The sequence below is a fragment of the Chiloscyllium punctatum genome, chromosome 27, assembly GCF_047496795.1.
Source record: "Chiloscyllium punctatum isolate Juve2018m chromosome 27, sChiPun1.3, whole genome shotgun sequence".
Classification (NCBI taxonomy): Eukaryota; Metazoa; Chordata; class Chondrichthyes; order Orectolobiformes; family Hemiscylliidae; genus Chiloscyllium; species Chiloscyllium punctatum.
The window spans coordinates 54,096,276-54,118,774 of record NC_092765.1 but is presented as its reverse complement, the minus strand read 5'-3'; positions in this window follow the sequence as shown (position 1 = coordinate 54,118,774).

The window sequence follows — 22,499 nt, the reverse complement described above, 5'->3', positions numbered from 1 at the left end:
TCATCCATTCAATGAATAAAACAGCACTCATTCATTCCATGAAAAAATCTGCACATGCTAATCGAATAAGTAGAGCTTTGCCATTCATTTAATGAAACAAGTTGTATGCTTTCTGTTAATGAAACCAACTGCATTGCATTCATTTAATCAAACAGACTGCTCTCGTTAATTCAATGTGTGGAGCTTCTTTCATTCATTCAATTTTTAAGTTTATCTCATTCATTCAATGTAACAAACTGCAGGTGTTCATTCAATGAGTAGAGCTTCTCACATTGATTCAATACCACGAGTTTAAGGTTTCGATTCAATGAAACAAATTGCACCCATTGATTTAATGACAAAAAGTGCATGTGCTAATTGAATGAGGGCCTCCAGCTTAAAGTTTTCACTTAATGAAACAAGCTGAAACAATTGAATCAGTCATTTATTTAAACTTCAATCATAGATTCAATGAATCAAACGGTAATCTTAAGTTCAATGAGACAGATCTAACGAACCTTTTTAGTGAAACATACTGCACACATTTATTGAATTTACAGACTGCACGTGTTAACTCAAAGAGTAGAGCTTCTCTTATTTATTCAATATGTCAAGCTTAACGCCTTCATTTAATGTAACAAACTGCAATCATTCAATCATTGTGCCAAACTTCAATCATCGATTCAATGAATCAAACGTCATTCATTGATTGAATGAACGAAACTTAACTTATTTATTTAGTGATTCCAAGAGCATGCATCCATTCAATGAATCAAACAGCACTCATTCATTCCATGAAAATATCTGCACATGCTAATCGAATGAGTAGAGCTTTTGCCATTCATTCAATGATACTAGTTGCACGCTTTCTGTCAAAGAAACCAACTGCCTGCATTCATTTCATCAAGCAGATTGCACTTGTTAATTCAATGTGTAGAGCTTCTTTCATTCAGTCAACGTTTCCAGCTTATATCATGCATTCAATGCAACAAACTGCAGGTGTTCATTCAATGAGTACAGCTACTCTCATTTATTCGTTGCCCCTAGCTAAACGTTTTGTTTCAATGAAAAAGCCTGCACTTGTTCATTCAATGAGTGGAGCTTCACACATTGATTCAATACCACGAGTTCAAGGAATCGATTCAATTAAACAAACTACACCCATTCATTTAATGATAAAAAGTGCATGTGTTAATTCAAAGAGTACAGATTCTCTCATTGATTCATTGTTTCGAGTTTAAAGTTTTCACTTAATGAAACAAGCTGAAACCAGTGAATCAGCCATTGATTTAAACTTCAAACAGTAATTCAATGAATCAATCGGCATTCTTAGATTTAATGAGACAGATGTAACTAACTTATGCAGTGAATCAAACCGCTCACATTCATTGAATGAAAAAGACTGCACGTCTTAATTCAAAAAGTAGATCTTCTCTTTTTTAGTCATTATGTCAAGCTTAACTCCTTCATTTAATGTAACAAACTGCAAACATTCAATCATTGTGTCACACCTCAATCATTGATTCAATGAATCAAACCTTATTCATTGATTCAATGAAAGAAACTTCACTCATTTACTTAGTGATTCTAACAGCATTCATCCATTCAATGAATCAAACAGCACTCATTCATTTCATGAAAAAAGCTGCACATGCTAATCGAATAAGTAGAGCTTTGCCATTCATTTAATGAAACAAGTTGGACGCTTTCTGTCAAAGAAACCGACTGCATGCATTCATTTAATCAAACAGACTGCACTCGTTAATTCAATGTGTAGAGCTTCTTTCATTCATTCAACTTTTTAAGCTAATCTCATTCATTCAATGCAACAAACTGCAGGTATTCATTCAATGAGTACAGCTTCTCTCAATTATTCAGTGCCTCGAGCTAAACGTTTTGTTTCAATGAAAAAGCCTGAACTTTGTTAATTCAATGAGTAGAGCTTCACACATTGATTCAATACCACGAGTTCAAGGATTCGATTCAATTAAACAAACTACACCCATTCATTTAATGATAAAAAGTGCATGTGCTAATTCAATGAGTACAGCTTCTCTCATTGATTCATCGTTTCGAATTTAAAGTTTTCATTTAATGAAACAAGCTGAAACCAGTGAATCAGCCATTGATTTATACTTCAAGCAGTAATTCAATGAATCAATCGGCATTCTTAGATTTTATAAGACACATGTAACTAACTTATGCAGTGAATCAAACCGCTCACATTCATTGAATGAAACAGACTGCACGTCTTAAATCAAAGAGTAGAACTTCTCTTATTTATTCATTACGTCAAGCTTAACTCCTTCATTTAATATAACAAACTGCAATCATTGTGTCACACCTCAATCATTGATTCAATGAATCAAACGTCATTCATTGATTCAATGAAAGAAACTTCACTCATTTACTTAGCGATTCCAACTGAATTCATCCATTCAATGAATAAAACAGCACTCATTCATTCCATGAAAAAATCTGCACATGCTAATCGAATAAGTAGAGCTTTGCCATTCATTTAATGAAACAAGTTGTATGCTTTCTGTTAAAGAAACCAACTGCATGCATTCATTTAATCAAACAGACTGCTCTCGTTAATTCAATGTGTGGAGCTTCTTTCATTCATTCAATTTTTAAGTTTATCTCATTCATTCAATGTAACAAACTGCAGGTGTTCATTCAATGAGTAGAGCTTCTCACATTGATTCAATACCACGAGTTTAAGGTTTCGATTCAATGAAACAAATTGCACCCATTGATTTAATGACAAAAAGTGCATGTGCTAATTGAATGAGGGCCTCCAGCTTAAAGTTTTCACTTAATGAAACAAGCTGAAACAATTGAATCAGTCATTTATTTAAACTTCAATCATAGATTCAATGAATCAAACGGTAATCTTAAGTTCAATGAGACAGATCTAACGAACCTTTTTAGTGAAACATACTGCACACATTTATTGAATTTACAGACTGCACGTGTTAACTCAAAGAGTAGAGCTTCTCTTATTTATTCAATATGTCAAGCTTAACTCCTTCATTTAATATAACAAACTGCAATCATTCAATCATTGTGCCAAACTTCAATCATTAATTCAATGAATCAAACGTCATTCATTGATTGAATGAACGAAACTTAACTTATTTATTTAGTGATTCCAAGAGCATGCATTCATTCAATGAATCAAACAGCACTCATTCATTCCATGAAAATATCTGCACATGCTAATCGAATGAGTAGAGCTTTTGCCATTCATTCAATGATACTAGTTGCACGCTTTCTGTCAAAGAAACCAACTGCCTGCATTCATTTCATCAAGCAGATTGCACTTGTTAATTCAATGTGTAGAGCTTCTTTCATTCAGTCAACGTTTCCAGCTTATATCATGCATTCAATGCAACAAACTGCAGGTGTTCATTCAATGAGTACAGCTACTCTCATTTATTCGTTGCCCCTAGCTAAACGTTTTGTTTCAATGAAAAAGCCAGCACTTGTTCATTAAATGAGTAGAGCTTCACACATTGATTCAATACCACGAGTTCAAGGACTCGATTCAATTAAACAAACTACACCCATTCATTTAATGATAAAAAGTGCATGTGTTAATTCAAAGAGTACAGCTTCTCTCATTGATTCATTGTTTCGAGTTTAAAGTTTTCACTTAATGAAACAAGCTGAAACCAGTGAATCAGCCATTGATTTAAACTTCAAACAGTAATTCAATGAATCAATCGGCATTCTTAGATTTAATGAGACAGATGTAACTAACTTATGCAGTGAATCAAACCGCTCACATTCATTGAATGAAAAAGACTGCACGTCTTAATTCAAAAAGTAGATCTTCTCCTTTTTATTCATTATGTAAAGCTTAACTCCTTCATTTAATGTAACAAACTGCAAACATTCAATCATTGTGTCAAACCTCAATCATTGATTCAATGAATCAAACCTTATTCATTGATTCACTGAAAGAAACTTCACTCATTTACTTAGTGATTCTAACAGCATTCATCCATTCAATGAAACAAACAGCACTCATTCATTCCATGAAAAAATCTGCACATGCTAATCGAATAAGTAGAGCTTTGCCATTCATTTAATGAAACAAGTTGTATGCTTTCTGTTAAAGAAACCAACTACATGCATTCATTTAATAAAACAGACTGCTCTCGTTAATTCAATGTGTGGAGCTTCTTTCATTCATTCAATTTTTAAGTTTATCTCATTCATTCAATGTAACAAACTGCAGGTGTTCATTCAATGAGTAGAGCTTCTCACATTGATTCAATACCACGAGTTTAAGGTTTCGATTCAATGAAACAAATTGCACCCATTGATTTAATGACAAAAAGTGCATGTGCTAACTGAATGAGGGCCTCCAGCTTAAAGTTTTCACTTAATGAAACAAGCTGAAACAATTGAATCAGTCATTTATTTAAACTTCAATCATAGATTCAATGAATCAAACGGTAATCTTAGGTTCAATGAGACAGATCTAACGAACCTTTTTAGTGAAACATACTGCACACATTTATTGAATTTACAGACTGCACGTCTTAACTCAAAGAGTAGAACTTCTCTTATTTATTCAATATGTCAAGCTTAACTCCTTCATTTAATATAACAAACTGCAATCATTCAATCATTGTGCCAAACTTCAATCATTGATTCAAGGAATCAAACGTCATTCATTGATTGAATGAACGAAACTTAACTTATTTATTTAGTGATTCCAAGAGCATGCATCCATTCAATGAATCAAACAGCACTCATTCATTCCATGAAAATATCTGCACATGCTATTCGAATGAGTAGAGCTTTTGCCATTCATTCAATGATACTAGTTGCACGCTTTCTGTCAAAGAAACCAACTGCCTGCATTCATTTCATCAAGCAGATTGCACTTGTTAATTCAATGTGTAGAGCTTCTTTCATTCAGTCAACGTTTCCAGCTTATATCATGCATTCAATGCAACAAACTGCAGGTGTTCATTCAATGAGTACAGCTACTCTCATTTATTCGTTGCCCCTAGCTAAACGTTTTGTTTCAATGAAAAAGCCAGCACTTGTTCATTCAATGAGTAGAGCTTCACACATTGATTCAATACCACGAGTTCAATGAATCGATTCAATTAAACAAACTACACCCATTCATTTAATGATAAAAAGTGCATGTGTTAATTCAAAGAGTACAGCTTCTCTCATTGATTCATTGTTTCGAGTTTAAAGTTTTCACTTAATGAAACAAGCTGAAACCAGTGAATCAGCCATTGATTTAAACTTCAAACAGTAATTCAATGAATCAATCGGCATTCTTAGATTTAATGAGACAGATGTAACTAACTTATGCAGTGAATCAAACCGCTCATATTCATTGAATGAAAAAGACTGCACGTCATAATTCAAAAAGTAGATCTTCTCTTTTTTATTCATTATGTCAAGCTTAACTCCTTCATTTAATGTAACAAACTGCAAACATTCAATCAGTATGTCAAACCTCAATCATTGATTCAATGAATCAAACCTTATTCATTGATTCAATGAAAGAAACTTCACTCATTTACTTAGTGATTCTAACAGCATTCATCCATTCAATGAATCAAACAGCACTCATTCATTTCATGAAAAAAGCTGCACATGCTAATCGAATAAGTAGAGCTTTGCCATTCATTTAATGAAACAAGTTGGACGCTTTCTGTCAAAGAAACCGACTGCATGCATTCATTTAATCAAACAGACTGCACTCGTTAATTCAATGTGTAGAGCTTCTTTCATTCATTCAACTTTTTAAGCTTATCTCATTCATTCAATGCAACAAACTGCAGGTATTCATTCAATGAGTACAGCTTCTCTCAATTATTCACTGCCTCGAGCTAAACGTTTTGTTTCAATGAAAAAGCCTGAACTTTGTTAATTCAATGAGTAGAGCTTCACACATTGATTCAATACCACGAGTTAAAGGATTCGATTCAATTAAACAAACTACACCCATTCATTTAATGATAAAAAGTGCATGTGCTAATTCAATGAGTACAGCTTCTCTCAATGATTCATCGTTTCGAGTTTAAAGTTTTCATTTAATGAAACAAGCTGAAACCAGTGAATCAGCCATTGATTTAAACTTCAAGCAGTAATTCAATGAATCAATCGGCATTCTTAGATTTTATAAGACACATGTAACTAACTTATGCAGTGAATCAAACCGCTCACATTCATTGAATGAAAAAGACTGCACGTCTTAAATCAAAGAGTAGAACTTCTCTTATTTATTCATTATGTCAAGCTTAACTCCTTCATTTAATATAACAAACTGCAATCATTGTGTCAAACCTCAATCATTGATTCAATGAATCAAACGTTATTCATTGATTCAATGAAAGAAACTTCACTCATTTACTTAGCGATTCCAACTGAATTCATCCATTCAATGAATAAAACAGCACTCATTCATTCCATGAAAAAATCTGCACATGCTACTCGAATAAGTAGAGCTTTGCCATTCATTTAATGAAACAAGTTGTATGCTTTCTGTTAAAGAAACCAACTGCATGCATTCATTTAATCAAACAGACTGCTCTCGTTAATTCAATGTGTGGAGCTTCTTTCATTCATTCAATTTTTAAGTTTATCTCATTCATTCAATGTAACAAACTGCAGGTGTTCATTCAATGAGTAGAGCTTCTCACATTGATTCAATACCACGAGTTTAAGGTTTCGATTCAATGAAACAAATTGCACCCATTGATTTAATGACAAAAAGTGCATGTGCTAACTGAATGAGGGCCTCCAGCTTAAAGTTTTCACTTAATGAAACAAGCTGAAACAATTGAATCAGTCATTTATTTAAACTTCAATCATAGATTCAATGAATCAAACGGTAATCTTAGGTTCAATGAGACAGATCTAACGAACCTTTTTAGTGAAACATACTGCACACATTTATTGAATTTACAGACTGCACGTGTTAACTCAAAGAGTAGAACTTCTCTTATTTATTCAATATGTCAAGCTTAACTCCTTCATTTAATATAACAAACTGCAATCATTCAATCATTGTGCCAAACTTCAATCATTGATTCAATGAATCAAACGTCATTCATTGATTGAATGAACGAAACTTAACTTATTTATTTAGTGATTCCAAGAGCATGCATCCATTCAATGAATCAAACAGCACTCATTCATTCCATGAAAATATCTGCACATGCTAATCGAATGAGTAGAGCTTTTGCCATTCATTCAATGATACTAGTTGCACGCTTTCTGTCAAAGAAACCAACTGCCTGCATTCATTTCATCAAGCAGATTGCACTTGTTAATTCAATGTGTAGAGCTTCTTTCATTCAGTCAACGTTTCCAGCTTATATCATGCATTCAATGCAACAAACTGCAGGTGTTCATTCAATGAGTACAGCTACTCTCATTTATTCGTTGCCCCTAGCTAAACGTTTTGTTTCAATGAAAAAGCCAGCACTTGTTCATTCAATGAGTAGAGCTTCATACATTGATTCAATACCACGAGTTCAAGGAATCGATTCAATGAAACAAACTGCACCCATTCATTTAATGATAAAAAGTGCATGTGTTAATTCAAAGAGTACAGCTTCTCTCATTGATTCATTGTTTCGAGTTTAAAGTTTTCACTTAATGAAACAAGCTGAAACCAGTGAATCAGCCATTGATTTAAACTTCAAACAGTAATTCAATGAATCAATCGGCATTCTTAGATTTAATGAGACAGATGTAACTAACTTATGCAGTGAATCAAACCGCTCATATTCATTGAATGAAAAAGACTGCACGTCATAATTCAAAAAGTAGATCTTCTCTTTTTTATTCATTATGTCAAGCTTAACTCCTTCATTTAATGTAACAAACTGCAAACATTCAATCAGTATGTCAAACCTCAATCATTGATTCAATGAATCAAACCTTATTCATTGATTCAATGAAAGAAACTTCACTCATTTACTTAGTGATTCATCCATTCAATGAATCAAACAGCACTCATTCATTTCATGAAAAAAGCTGCACATGCTAATCGAATAAGTAGCGCTTTGCCATTCATTTAATGAAACAAGTTGGACGCTTTCTGTCAAAGAAACCGACTGCATGCATTCATTTAATCAAACAGACTGCACTCGTTAATTCAATGTGTAGAGCTTCTTTCATTCATTCAACTTTTTAAGCTTATCTCATTCATTCAATGCAACAAACTGCAGGTATTCATTCAATGAGTACAGCTTCTCTCAATTATTCAGTGCCTCGAGCTAAACGTTTTGTTTCAATGAAAAAGCCTGAACTTTGTTAATTCAATGAGTAGAGCTTCACACATTGATTCAATACCACGAGTTCAAGGATTCGATTCAATTAAACAAACTACACCCATTCATTTAATGATAAAAAGTGCATGTGCTAATTCAATGAGTACAGCTTCTCTCAATGATTCATCGTTTCGAGTTTAAAGTTTTCATTTAATGAAACAAGCTGAAACCAGTGAATCAGCCATTGATTTAAACTTCAAGCAGTAATTCAATGAATCAATCGGCATTCTTAGATTTTATAAGACACATGTAACTAACTTATGCAGTGAATCAAACCGCTCACATTCATTGAATGAAACAGACTGCACGTCTTAAATCAAAGAGTAGAACTTCTCTTATTTATTCATTATGTCAAGCTTAACTCCTTCATTTAATATAACAAACTGCAATCATTGTGTCAAACCTCAATCATTGATTCAATGAATCAAACGTTATTCATTGATTCAATGAAAGAAACTTCACTCATTTACTTAGCGATTCCAACTGAATTCATCCATTCAATGAATAAAACAGCACTCATTCATTCCATGAAAAAATCTGCACATGCTAATCGAATAAGTAGAGCTTTGCCATTCATTTAATGAAACAAGTTGTATGCTTTCTGTTAAAGAAACCAACTGCATGCATTCATTTAATCAAACAGACTGCTCTCGTTAATTCAATGTGTGGAGCTTCTTTCATTCATTCAATTTTTAAGTTTATCTCATTCATTCAATGTAACAAACTGCAGGTGTTCATTCAATGAGTAGAGCTTCTCACATTGATTCAATACCACGAGTTTAAGGTTTCGATTCAATGAAACAAATTGCACCCATTGATTTAATGACAAAAAGTGCATGTGCTAATTGAATGAGGGCCTCCAGCTTAAAGTTTTCACTTAATGAAACAAGCTGAAACAATTGAATCAGTCATTTATTTAAACTTCAATCATAGATTCAATGAATCAAACGGTAATCTTAAGTTCAATGAGACAGATCTAACGAACCTTTTTAGTGAAACATACTGCACACATTTATTGAATTTACAGACTGCACGTGTTAACTCAAAGAGTAGAGCTTCTCTTATTTATTCAATATGTCAAGCTTAACTCCTTCATTTAATATAACAAACTGCAATCATTCAATCATTGTGCCAAACTTCAATCATCGATTCAATGAATCAAACGTCATTCATTGATTGAATGAACGAAACTTAACTTATTTATTTAGTGATTCCAAGAGCATGCATCCATTCAATGAATCAAACAGCACTCATTCATTCCATGAAAATATCTGCACATGCTAATCGAATGAGTAGACCTTTTGCCATTCATTCAATGATACTAGTTGCACGCTTTCTGTCAAAGAAACCAACTGCCTGCATTCATTTCATCAAGCAGATTGCACTTGTTAATTCAATGTGTAGAGCTTCTTTCATTCAGTCAACGTTTCCAGCTTATATCATGCATTCAATGCAACAAACTGCAGGTGTTCATTCAATGAGTACAGCTACTCTCATTTATTCGTTGCCCCTAGCTAAACGTTTTGTTTCAATGAAAAAGCCAGCACTTGTTCATTCAATGAGTAGAGCTTCACACATTGATTCAATACCACGAGTTCAAGGATTCGATTCAATTAAACAAACTACACCCATTCATTTAATGATAAAAAGTGCATGTGCTAATTCAATGAGTACAGCTTCTCTCATTGATTCATCGTTTCGAGTTTAAAGTTTTCATTTAATGAAACAAGCTGAAACCAGTGAATCAGCCATTCATTTAAACTTCAAGCAGTAATTCAATGAATCAATCGGCATTCTTAGATTTTATAAGACACATGTAACTAACTTATGCAGTGAATCAAACCGCTCACATTCATTGAATGAAACAGACTGCACGTCTTAAATCAAAGAGTAGAACTTCTCTTATTTATTCATTATGTCAAGCTTAACTCCTTCATTTAATATAACAAACTGCAATCATTGTGTCAAACCTCAATCATTGATTCAATGAATCAAACGTTATTCATTGATTCAATGAAAGAAACTTCACTCATTTACTTAGCGATTCCAACTGAATTCATCCATTCAATGAATAAAACAGCACTCATTCATTCCATGAAAAAATCTGCACATGCTAATCGAATAAGTAGAGCTTTGCCATTCATTTAATGAAACAAGTTGTATGCTTTCTGTTAATGAAACCAACTGCATTGCATTCATTTAATCAAACAGACTGCTCTCGTTAATTCAATGTGTGGAGCTTCTTTCATTCATTCAATTTTTAAGTTTATCTCATTCATTCAATGTAACAAACTGCAGGTGTTCATTCAATGAGTAGAGCTTCTCACATTGATTCAATACCACGAGTTTAAGGTTTCGATTCAATGAAACAAATTGCACCCATTGATTTAATGACAAAAAGTGCATGTGCTAATTGAATGAGGGCCTCCAGCTTAAAGTTTTCACTTAATGAAACAAGCTGAAACAATTGAATCAGTCATTTATTTAAACTTCAATCATAGATTCAATGAATCAAACGGTAATCTTAAGTTCAATGAGACAGATCTAACGAACCTTTTTAGTGAAACATACTGCACACATTTATTGAATTTACAGACTGCACGTGTTAACTCAAAGAGTAGAGCTTCTCTTATTTATTCAATATGTCAAGCTTAACTCCTTCATTTAATATAACAAACTGCAATCCTTCAATCATTGTGCCAAACTTCAATCATTGATTCAATGAATCAAACGTCATTCATTGATTGAATGAACGAAACTTAACTTATTTATTTAGTGATTCCAATAGCATGCATCCATTCAATGAATCAAACAGCACTCATTCATTCCATGAAAATATCTGCACATGCTAATCGAATGAGTAGAGCTTTTGCCATTCATTCAATGATACTAGTTGCACGCTTTCTGTCAAAGAAACCAACTGCCTGCATTCATTTCATCAAGCAGATTGCACTTGTTAATTCAATGTGTAGAGCTTCTTTCATTCATTCAACGTTTCCAGCTTATATCATGCATTCAATGCAACAAACTGCAGGTGTTCATTCAATGAGTACAGCTACTCTCATTTATTCGTTGCCCCTAGCTAAACGTTTTGTTTCAATGAAAAAGCCAGCACTTGTTCATTCAATGAGTAGAGCTTCACACATTGATTCAATACCACGAGTTCAAGGAATCGATTCAAGGAAACAAACTGTACCCATTCATTTAATGATAAAAAGTGCATGTGTTAATTCAAAGAGTACAGCTTCTCTCATTGATTCATTGTTTCGAGTTTAAAGTTTTCACTTAATGAAACAAGCTGAAACCAGTGAATCAGCCATTGATTTAAACTTCAAACAGTAATTCAATGAATCAATCGGCATTCTTAGATTTAATGAGACAGATGTAACTAACTTATGCAGTGAATCAAACCGCTCACATTCATTGAATGAAAAAGACTGCACGTCATAATTCAAAAAGTAGATCTTCTCTTTTTTATTCATTATGTCAAGCTTAACTCCTTCATTTAATGTAACAAACTGCAAACATTCAATCATTGTGTCAAACCTCAATCATTGATTCAATGAATCAAACCTTATTCATTGATTCAATGAAAGAAACTTCACTCATTTACTTAGTGATTCTAACAGCATTCATCCATTCAATGAATCAAACAGCACTCATTCATTTCATGAAAAAAGCTGCACATGCTAATCGAATAAGTAGAGCTTTGCCATTCATTTAATGAAACAAGTTGGACGCTTTCTGTCAAAGAAACCGACTGCATGCATTCATTTAATCAAACAGACTGCACTCGTTAATTCAATGTGTAGAGCTTCTTTCATTCATTCAACTTTTTAAGCTTATCTCATTCATTCAATGCAACAAACTGCAGGTATTCATTCAATGAGTACAGCTTCTCTCAATTATTCAGTGCCTCGAGCTAAACGTTTTGTTTCAATGAAAAAGCCTGAACTTTGTTAATTCAATGAGTAGAGCTTCACACATTGATTCAATACCACGAGTTCAAGGATTCGATTCAATTAAACAAACTACACCCATTCATTTAATGATAAAAAGTGCATGTGCTAATTCAATGAGTACAGCTTCTCTCATTGATTCATCGTTTCGAGTTTAAAGTTTTCATTTAATGAAACAAGCTGAAACCAGTGAATCAGCCATTCATTTAAACTTCAAGCAGTAATTCAATGAATCAATCGGCATTCTTAGATTTTATAAGACACATGTAACTAACTTATGCAGTGAATCAAACCGCTCACATTCATTGAATGAAACAGACTGCACGTCTTAAATCAAAGAGTAGAACTTCTCTTATTTATTCATTATGTCAAGCTTAACTCCTTCATTTAATATAACAAACTGCAATCATTGTGTCAAACCTCAATCATTGATTCAATGAATCAAACCTTATTCATTGATTCAATGAAAGAAACTTCACTCATTTACTTAGTGATTCTAACAGCATTCATCCATTCAATGAATCAAACAGCACTCATTCATTTCATGAAAAAAGCTGCACATGCTAATCGAATAAGTAGAGCTTTGCCATTCATTTAATGAAACAAGTTGGACGCTTTCTGTCAAAGAAACCGACTGCATGCATTCATTTGAACAAACAGACTGCTCTCGTTAATTCAATGTGTAGAGCTTCTATCATTCATTCAACTTTTTAAGCTTATCTCATTCATTCAACGCAACAAACTGCAGGTGTTCATTCAATGAGTACAGCTTCTCTCAATTATTCAGTGCCTCGAGCTAAACGTTTTGTTTCAATGAAAAAGCCTGAACTTGTTAATTCAATGAGTAGAGCTTCACACATTGATTCAATACCACGAGTTCAAGGAATAGATTCAATTAAACAAACTCCACCCATTCATTTAATGATAAAAAGTGCATGTGCTAATTCAATGATTACAGCTTCTCTCATTGATTCATTTTTTCGAGTTTAAAGTTTTCATTTAATGAAACAAGCTGAAACCAGTGAATCAGCCATTGATTTATACTTCAAGCAGTAATTCAATGAATCAATCGGCATTCTTAGATTTTATAAGACACATGTAACTAACTTATGCAGTGAATCAAACCGCTCACATTCATTGAATGAAACAGACTGCACGTCTTAAATCAAAGAGTAGAACTTCTCTTATTTATTCATTACGTCAAGCTTAACTCCTTCATTTAATATAACAAACTGCAATCATTGTGTCACACCTCAATCATTGATTCAATGAATCAAACGTCATTCATTGATTCAATGAAAGAAACTTCACTCATTTACTTAGCGATTCCAACTGAATTCATCCATTCAATGAATAAAACAGCACTCATTCATTCCATGAAAAAATCTGCACATGCTAATCGAATAAGTAGAGCTTTGCCATTCATTTAATGAAACAAGTTGTATGCTTTCTGTTAAAGAAACCAACTGCATGCATTCATTTAATCAAACAGACTGCTCTCGTTAATTCAATGTGTGGAGCTTCTTTCATTCATTCAATTTTTAAGTTTATCTCATTCATTCAATGTAACAAACTGCAGGTGTTCATTCAATGAGTAGAGCTTCTCACATTGATTCAATACCACGAGTTTAAGGTTTCGATTCAATGAAACAAATTGCACCCATTGATTTAATGACAAAAAGTGCATGTGCTAATTGAATGAGGGCCTCCAGCTTAAAGTTTTCACTTAATGAAACAAGCTGAAACAATTGAATCAGTCATTTATTTAAACTTCAATCATAGATTCAATGAATCAAACGGTAATCTTAAGTTCAATGAGACAGATCTAACGAACCTTTTTAGTGAAACATACTGCACACATTTATTGAATTTACAGACTGCACGTGTTAACTCAAAGAGTAGAGCTTCTCTTATTTATTCAATATGTCAAGCTTAACTCCTTCATTTAATATAACAAACTGCAATCATTCAATCATTGTGCCAAACTTCAATCATTAATTCAATGAATCAAACGTCATTCATTGATTGAATGAACGAAACTTAACTTATTTATTTAGTGATTCCAAGAGCATGCATTCATTCAATGAATCAAACAGCACTCATTCATTCCATGAAAATATCTGCACATGCTAATCGAATGAGTAGAGCTTTTGCCATTCATTCAATGATACTAGTTGCACGCTTTCTGTCAAAGAAACCAACTGCCTGCATTCATTTCATCAAGCAGATTGCACTTGTTAATTCAATGTGTAGAGCTTCTTTCATTCAGTCAACGTTTCCAGCTTATATCATGCATTCAATGCAACAAACTGCAGGTGTTCATTCAATGAGTACAGCTACTCTCATTTATTCGTTGCCCCTAGCTAAACGTTTTGTTTCAATGAAAAAGCCAGCACTTGTTCATTAAATGAGTAGAGCTTCACACATTGATTCAATACCACGAGTTCAAGGACTCGATTCAATTAAACAAACTACACCCATTCATTTAATGATAAAAAGTGCATGTGTTAATTCAAAGAGTACAGCTTCTCTCATTGATTCATTGTTTCGAGTTTAAAGTTTTCACTTAATGAAACAAGCTGAAACCAGTGAATCAGCCATTGATTTAAACTTCAAACAGTAATTCAATGAATCAATCGGCATTCTTAGATTTAATGAGACAGATGTAACTAACTTATGCAGTGAATCAAACCGCTCACATTCATTGAATGAAAAAGACTGCACGTCTTAAATCAAAGAGTAGAACTTCTCTTATTTATTCATTATGTCAAGCTTAACTCCTTCATTTAATATAACAAACTGCAATCATTGTGTCAAACCTCAATCATTGATTCAATGAATCAAACGTTATTCATTGATTCAATGAAAGAAACTTCACTCATTTACTTAGCGATTCCAACTGAATTCATCCATTCAATGAATAAAACAGCACTCATTCATTCCATGAAAAAATCTGCACATGCTACTCGAATAAGTAGAGCTTTGCCATTCATTTAATGAAACAAGTTGTATGCTTTCTGTTAAAGAAACCAACTGCATGCATTCATTTAATCAAACAGACTGCTCTCGTTAATTCAATGTGTGGAGCTTCTTTCATTCATTCAATTTTTAAGTTTATCTCATTCATTCAATGTAACAAACTGCAGGTGTTCATTCAATGAGTAGAGCTTCTCACATTGATTCAATACCACGAGTTTAAGGTTTCGATTCAATGAAACAAATTGCACCCATTGATTTAATGACAAAAAGTGCATGTGCTAACTGAATGAGGGCCTCCAGCTTAAAGTTTTCACTTAATGAAACAAGCTGAAACAATTGAATCAGTCATTTATTTAAACTTCAATCATAGATTCAATGAATCAAACGGTAATCTTAGGTTCAATGAGACAGATCTAACGAACCTTTTTAGTGAAACATACTGCACACATTTATTGAATTTACAGACTGCACGTCTTAACTCAAAGAGTAGAACTTCTCTTATTTATTCAATATGTCAAGCTTAACTCCTTCATTTAATATAACAAACTGCAATCATTCAATCATTGTGCCAAACTTCAATCATTGATTCAATGAATCAAACGTCATTCATTGATTGAATGAACGAAACTTAACTTATTTATTTAGTGATTCCAAGAGCATGCATCCATTCAATGAATCAAACAGCACTCATTCATTCCATGAAAATATCTGCACATGCTAATCGAATGAGTAGAGCTTTTGCCATTCATTCAATGATACTAGTTGCACGCTTTCTGTCAAAGAAACCAACTGCCTGCATTCATTTCATCAAGCAGATTGCACTTGTTAATTCAATGTGTAGAGCTTCTTTCATTCAGTCAACGTTTCCAGCTTATATCATGCATTCAATGCAACAAACTGCAGGTGTTCATTCAATGAGTACAGCTACTCTCATTTATTCGTTGCCCCTAGCTAAACGTTTTGTTTCAATGAAAAAGCCAGCACTTGTTCATTCAATGAGTAGAGCTTCATACATTGATTCAATACCACGAGTTCAAGGAATCGATTCAATGAAACAAACTGCACCCATTCATTTAATGATAAAAAGTGCATGTGTTAATTCAAAGAGTACAGCTTCTCTCATTGATTCATTGTTTCGAGTTTAAAGTTTTCACTTAATGAAACAAGCTGAAACCAGTGAATCAGCCATTGATTTAAACTTCAAACAGTAATTCAATGAATCAATCGGCATTCTTAGATTTAATGAGACAGATGTAACTAACTTATGCAGTGAATCAAACCGCTCATATTCATTGAATGAAAAAGACTGCACGTCATAATTCAAAAAGTAGATCTTCTCTTTTTTATTCATTATGTCAAGCTTAACTCCTTCATTTAATGTAACAAACTGCAAACATTCAATCAGTATGTCAAACCTCAATCATTGATTCAATGAATCAAACCTTATTCATTGATTCAATGAAAGAAACTTCACTCATTTACTTAGTGATTCATCCATTCAATGAATCAAACAGCACTCATTCATTTCATGAAAAAAGCTGCACATGCTAATCGAATAAGTAGCGCTTTGCCATTCATTTAATGAAACAAGTTGGACGCTTTCTGTCAAAGAAACCGACTGCATGCATTCATTTAATCAAACAGACTGCACTCGTTAATTCAATGTGTAGAGCTTCTTTCATTCATTCAACTTTTTAAGCTTATCTCATTCATTCAATGCAACAAACTGCAGGTATTCATTCAATGAGTACAGCTTCTCTCAATTATTCAGTGCCTCGAGCTAAACGTTTTGTTTCAATGAAAAAGCCTGAACTTTGTTAATTCAATGAGTAGAGCTTCACACATTGATTCAATACCACGAGTTCAAGGATTCGATTCAATTAAACAAACTACACCCATTCATTTAATGATAAAAAGTGCATGTGCTAATTCAATGAGTACAGCTTCTCTCAATGATTCATCGTTTCGAGTTTAAAGTTTTCATTTAATGAAACAAGCTGAAACCAGTGAATCAGCCATTGATTTAAACTTCAAGCAGTAATTCAATGAATCAATCGGCATTCTTAGATTTTATAAGACACATGTAACTAACTTATGCAGTGAATCAAACCGCTCACATTCATTGAATGAAACAGACTGCACGTCTTAAATCAAAGAGTAGAACTTCTCTTATTTATTCATTATGTCAAGCTTAACTCCTTCATTTAATATAACAAACTGCAATCATTGTGTCAAACCTCAATCATTGATTCAATGAATCAAACGTTATTCATTGATTCAATGAAAGAAACTTCACTCATTTACTTAGCGATTCCAACTGAATTCATCCATTCAATGAATAAAACAGCACTCATTCATTCCATGAAAAAATCTGCACATGCTAATCGAATAAGTAGAGCTTTGCCATTCATTTAATGAAACAAGTTGTATGCTTTCTGTTAAAGAAACCAACTGCATGCATTCATTTAATCAAACAGACTGCTCTCGTTAATTCAATGTGTGGAGCTTCTTTCATTCATTCAATTTTTAAGTTTATCTCATTCATTCAATGTAACAAACTGCAGGTGTTCATTCAATGAGTAGAGCTTCTCACATTGATTCAATACCACGAGTTTAAGGTTTCGATTCAATGAAACAAATTGCACCCATTGATTTAATGACAAAAAGTGCATGTGCTAATTGAATGAGGGCCTCCAGCTTAAAGTTTTCACTTAATGAAACAAGCTGAAACAATTGAATCAGTCATTTATTTAAACTTCAATCATAGATTCAATGAATCAAACGGTAATCTTAAGTTCAATGAGACAGATCTAACGAACCTTTTTAGTGAAACATACTGCACACATTTATTGAATTTACAGACTGCACGTGTTAACTCAAAGAGTAGAGCTTCTCTTATTTATTCAATATGTCAAGCTTAACTCCTTCATTTAATATAACAAACTGCAATCATTCAATCATTGTGCCAAACTTCAATCATCGATTCAATGAATCAAACGTCATTCATTGATTGAATGAACGAAACTTAACTTATTTATTTAGTGATTCCAAGAGCATGCATCCATTCAATGAATCAAACAGCACTCATTCATTCCATGAAAATATCTGCACATGCTAATCGAATGAGTAGACCTTTTGCCATTCATTCAATGATACTAGTTGCACGCTTTCTGTCAAAGAAACCAACTGCCTGCATTCATTTCATCAAGCAGATTGCACTTGTTAATTCAATGTGTAGAGCTTCTTTCATTCAGTCAACGTTTCCAGCTTATATCATGCATTCAATGCAACAAACTGCAGGTGTTCATTCAATGAGTACAGCTACTCTCATTTATTCGTTGCCCCTAGCTAAACGTTTTGTTTCAATGAAAAAGCCAGCACTTGTTCATTCAATGAGTAGAGCTTCACACATTGATTCAATACCACGAGTTCAAGGATTCGATTCAATTAAACAAACTACACCCATTCATTTAATGATAAAAAGTGCATGTGCTAATTCAATGAGTACAGCTTCTCTCATTGATTCATCGTTTCGAGTTTAAAGTTTTCATTTAATGAAACAAGCTGAAACCAGTGAATCAGCCATTCATTTAAACTTCAAGCAGTAATTCAATGAATCAATCGGCATTCTTAGATTTTATAAGACACATGTAACTAACTTATGCAGTGAATCAAACCGCTCACATTCATTGAATGAAACAGACTGCACGTCTTAAATCAAAGAGTAGAACTTCTCTTATTTATTCATTATGTCAAGCTTAACTCCTTCATTTAATATAACAAACTGCAATCATTGTGTCAAACCTCAATCATTGATTCAATGAATCAAACGTTATTCATTGATTCAATGAAAGAAACTTCACTCATTTACTTAGCGATTCCAACTGAATTCATCCATTCAATGAATAAAACAGCACTCATTCATTCCATGAAAAAATCTGCACATGCTAATCGAATAAGTAGAGCTTTGCCATTCATTTAATGAAACAAGTTGTATGCTTTCTGTTAATGAAACCAACTGCATTGCATTCATTTAATCAAACAGACTGCTCTCGTTAATTCAATGTGTGGAGCTTCTTTCATTCATTCAATTTTTAAGTTTATCTCATTCATTCAATGTAACAAACTGCAGGTGTTCATTCAATGAGTAGAGCTTCTCACATTGATTCAATACCACGAGTTTAAGGTTTCGATTCAATGAAACAAATTGCACCCATTGATTTAATGACAAAAAGTGCATGTGCTAATTGAATGAGGGCCTCCAGCTTAAAGTTTTCACTTAATGAAACAAGCTGAAACAATTGAATCAGTCATTTATTTAAACTTCAATCATAGATTCAATGAATCAAACGGTAATCTTAAGTTCAATGAGACAGATCTAACGAACCTTTTTAGTGAAACATACTGCACACATTTATTGAATTTACAGACTGCACGTGTTAACTCAAAGAGTAGAGCTTCTCTTATTTATTCAATATGTCAAGCTTAACTCCTTCATTTAATATAACAAACTGCAATCCTTCAATCATTGTGCCAAACTTCAATCATTGATTCAATGAATCAAACGTCATTCATTGATTGAATGAACGAAACTTAACTTATTTATTTAGTGATTCCAATAGCATGCATCCATTCAATGAATCAAACAGCACTCATTCATTCCATGAAAATATCTGCACATGCTAATCGAATGAGTAGAGCTTTTGCCATTCATTCAATGATACTAGTTGCACGCTTTCTGTCAAAGAAACCAACTGCCTGCATTCATTTCATCAAGCAGATTGCACTTGTTAATTCAATGTGTAGAGCTTCTTTCATTCATTCAACGTTTCCAGCTTATATCATGCATTCAATGCAACAAACTGCAGGTGTTCATTCAATGAGTACAGCTACTCTCATTTATTCGTTGCCCCTAGCTAAACGTTTTGTTTCAATGAAAAAGCCAGCACTTGTTCATTCAATGAGTAGAGCTTCACACATTGATTCAATACCACGAGTTCAAGGAATCGATTCAAGGAAACAAACTGTACCCATTCATTTAATGATAAAAAGTGCATGTGTTAATTCAAAGAGTACAGCTTCTCTCATTGATTCATTGTTTCGAGTTTAAAGTTTTCACTTAATGAAACAAGCTGAAACCAGTGAATCAGCCATTGATTTAAACTTCAAACAGTAATTCAATGAATCAATCGGCATTCTTAGATTTAATGAGACAGATGTAACTAACTTATGCAGTGAATCAAACCGCTCACATTCATTGAATGAAAAAGACTGCACGTCATAATTCAAAAAGTAGATCTTCTCTTTTTTATTCATTATGTCAAGCTTAACTCCTTCATTTAATGTAACAAACTGCAAACATTCAATCATTGTGTCAAACCTCAATCATTGATTCAATGAATCAAACCTTATTCATTGATTCAATGAAAGAAACTTCACTCATTTACTTAGTGATTCTAACAGCATTCATCCATTCAATGAATCAAACAGCACTCATTCATTTCATGAAAAAAGCTGCACATGCTAATCGAATAAGTAGAGCTTTGCCATTCATTTAATGAAACAAGTTGGACGCTTTCTGTCAAAGAAACCGACTGCATGCATTCATTTAATCAAACAGACTGCACTCGTTAATTCAATGTGTAGAGCTTCTTTCATTCATTCAACTTTTTAAGCTTATCTCATTCATTCAATGCAACAAACTGCAGGTATTCATTCAATGAGTACAGCTTCTCTCAATTATTCAGTGCCTCGAGCTAAACGTTTTGTTTCAATGAAAAAGCCTGAACTTTGTTAATTCAATGAGTAGAGCTTCACACATTGATTCAATACCACGAGTTCAAGGATTCGATTCAATTAAACAAACTACACCCATTCATTTAATGATAAAAAGTGCATGTGCTAATTCAATGAGTACAGCTTCTCTCATTGATTCATCGTTTCGAGTTTAAAGTTTTCATTTAATGAAACAAGCTGAAACCAGTGAATCAGCCATTCATTTAAACTTCAAGCAGTAATTCAATGAATCAATCGGCATTCTTAGATTTTATAAGACACATGTAACTAACTTATGCAGTGAATCAAACCGCTCACATTCATTGAATGAAACAGACTGCACGTCTTAAATCAAAGAGTAGAACTTCTCTTATTTATTCATTATGTCAAGCTTAACTCCTTCATTTAATATAACAAACTGCAATCATTGTGTCAAACCTCAATCATTGATTCAATGAATCAAACCTTATTCATTGATTCAATGAAAGAAACTTCACTCATTTACTTAGTGATTCTAACAGCATTCATCCATTCAATGAATCAAACAGCACTCATTCATTTCATGAAAAAAGCTGCACATGCTAATCGAATAAGTAGAGCTTTGCCATTCATTTAATGAAACAAGTTGGACGCTTTCTGTCAAAGAAACCGACTGCATGCATTCATTTGAACAAACAGACTGCTCTCGTTAATTCAATGTGTAGAGCTTCTATCATTCATTCAACTTTTTAAGCTTATCTCATTCATTCAACGCAACAAACTGCAGGTGTTCATTCAATGAGTACAGCTTCTCTCAATTATTCAGTGCCTCGAGCTAAACGTTTTGTTTCAATGAAAAAGCCTGAACTTGTTAATTCAATGAGTAGAGCTTCACACATTGATTCAATACCACGAGTTCAAGGAATAGATTCAATTAAACAAACTCCACCCATTCATTTAATGATAAAAAGTGCATGTGCTAATTCAATGATTACAGCTTCTCTCATTGATTCATTTTTTCGAGTTTAAAGTTTTCATTTAATGAAACAAGCTGAAACCAGTGAATCAGCCATTGATTTAAACTTCAAGCAGTAATTCAATGAATCAATCGGCATTCTTAGATTTTATAAGACACATGTAACTAACTTATGCAGTGAATCAAACCGCTCACATTCATTGAATGAAACAGACTGCACGTCTTAAATCAAAGAGTAGAACTTCTCTTATTTATTCATTATGTCAAGCTTAACTCCTTCATTTAATATAACAAACTGCAATCATTGTGTCAAACCTCAATCATTGATTCAATGAATCAAACGTTATTCATTGATTCAATGAAAGAAACTTCACTCATTTACTTAGCGATTCCAACTGAATTCATCCATTCAATGAATAAAACAGCACTCATTCATTCCATGAAAAAATCTGCACATGCTAATCGAATAAGTAGAGCTTTGCCATTCATTTAATGAAACAAGTTGTATGCTTTCTGTTAAAGAAACCAACT